General features: G+C 40.6%; 1 non-coding gene across 1 annotated transcript; it reads right to left on the bottom strand.

Annotated features, from left to right (window-relative positions):
- Nucleotides 1-2,100: 2,100 nt before the first annotated feature.
- On the bottom strand, nucleotides 2,101-2,173 carry TRNAM-CAU. The gene has a single exon. It is a non-coding gene; the product is annotated as a tRNA-Met (tRNA).
- Nucleotides 2,174-2,279: the final 106 nt, after the last annotated feature.

The raw sequence follows: 2,279 nt of genomic DNA, 5'->3' as shown, positions 1-2,279 counted from the left end.
TTGGATCTTTTAAACTTTTAGCCAGCAGTTTGAATCAGTTTTAAATAAAGAGTTGCAATCTATCTTCAAGTCACAGAATTGCCGATAGGTAAGAACTGAAAAAACAATGGGTGGGGATTTTTTTTCCCTTCAGGAATGGCTTTATTTCTGTTGATATCTTGGTCTGTTGGTCTTGTAGCAGCTGATTTGAGGCTTTAAAAAAAATTAATAGCACTAAATCCTGTTTAAACCCTGAATGCTTAATACAAAAGGATCATTAGGATTTTACAGACGTGATTTAGCAAAGGAAGTTCAGACGAGGAGATGCCAGGAGTAATGTTTGGAGAGTGACACATTGGGGAAAAATTGCTGCATGTTGGCATACCTGTTGTACATCTACTTGAGCTTGGAAATAGACTTGATTTCAAGCATTTCTAGGAGACAATTGCTTGTTGCATTTGCACTTGTGCATTGTTGAATAAGCCCTCTGAAATCCATTCCAAAGATCATCTTTAGTTTAGGTTTCTAGTGGCAGCCTGAACCTGACCACTTGCAATCATACTGACCCCAGGCCAATAAAGCCTCCTTGGAGATCATTTTGACACATCCAGGTCATTACTTTGGCCATAACCCAGAAGACGTCTGCTCTATGATGCTTTTTTTTTTTTTGTTTCAGCCTCACAGTGAAACCAACAGCTCTACATTGGTCTCCCACCCAAATGCCAGCCCAGCCTGGCCCTACTTAACTTCAGAAGCCCCCAAGGTTGGTCAATGCTATCCCCTGGTGGGCATCCATTTTGGTTGCTGTATCCTAAATAGAAAAATCGCAATGGAAGAGTTCTTTGACCGAGAGAAAGCTGGGCAGCCATTCTGAGGGATGTCACAACTGCAAACTGTAGCCTTGTGAAAGGATTTGTCTACTAAACCTCTTGATTGTGCTGTGATTGTACAGTTCTGATCAACATTGTGGATAATAAGTACACAGGGCCAGTGGTGGGATTCAGCCAGTTCGCACCACTTTGGCAGATAGCTAATTTTTTGTTGCCCAGGCCCAGAATAGACTTCCGGAAGCAGCATCCATACAGAGAACTGGTTGTTCCACATATTTGAATGCTACCACTGCACAGGGCCCATCCCCTAAGAGGCATCTGGCTTCCAGTGTCGTTCACACCTGAAATGGCTGCCATTTGTGAATCCCAGAAGCCAGGATTTATGGGCCTAGTGACAACATTCATTCTCCAGAAACCCCAAAGATGCACCATGTACTTATCTTAGTACATGAATCCTATTTTGAAATATTAAAGATGGCTAGAAGGAAAGTTTTCATCCACCTTATTAAAAATTATCCAACATTTAGCATCGCAGGCTAGCTATCACAAAAACCAAGTGTGGTGTTCTTTGGGAATGAAAGCTACAAGCCTTTTAAGATGTATGGACTTCAACTCCCAGAATGCCTCAGTCAGCCATGAGAGTTGAAGTACACCTGTCTTAAAATTGTTGAGATTGAGAATCACTGCTTCAATTCATTTGTCACGTTTTTTTTTTTGCTTAAGAAAACATCAAAGGATTTCTGCATATATCTTTTGAATAAAATGTGTTGTGTATGTGTATACTTTTGAGAGCAGACAACAGAATTTCATTTTTAATGTGCGCCAGTGTGCCCACAGTTAAAAAATGACAATAAAGGCTATCTTATCTAAAATAAAAGATCCAAAGACTGCTGTGATAAAAGATAGGGACATTTTTTTTAAAAAAAAAAATATCTGGCACTTTGGCTGAAAATCACAAACCTGTTTGAAGGAAAAGCAATCTAAGTTACAGCAAATCCAAATGTTAGTTCCTAAAATAAATGCCAGAATATCTTTTTTTTAACAAAAGAAAAATGTAGTGCAAGTGCACGTGTGCACAGAAGTAAATGTGTAAGAAATATACTTAAGTATGGATTAAATTCTTAGTTGGCAGAGGCAAAAAGCCATTTCTGCCCAATTCTGCCATCTCCCGGAAGTTGGTTTAGGCGCTTGCACTCGAAATATAAGGTCGTTGGGATGGCACCAGGGGTCTCCTTACCTAGGGTCCAATGAGTGGTTATTTTAATTTCTTCTCGGGCCGAAAAAGCTGCATTGCCCCGTGTGAGGCTCGAACTCACGACCTTCAGATTATGAGACTGACGCGCTGCCTACTGCGCTAACGAGGCGCATGTAGAGAAAGGTAGAAAATCTCCTGATAAAGAGGAAAACTCTGCAGAAGCGACGTCCTAATTCCTTAACTAAAAAAGGGGGGGAGAATCGCATCTTCCACAG

This window comes from Crotalus tigris, unplaced genomic scaffold (genome assembly GCF_016545835.1).
Source record: "Crotalus tigris isolate CLP2741 ecotype Arizona unplaced genomic scaffold, ASM1654583v1 scf7180000019137.2069052, whole genome shotgun sequence".
NCBI lineage: Eukaryota > Metazoa > Chordata > Lepidosauria > Squamata > Viperidae > Crotalus > Crotalus tigris.
The sequence above is the reverse complement of the archived record's forward strand: the minus strand, read 5'-3'. Positions and strand labels throughout refer to the sequence as shown.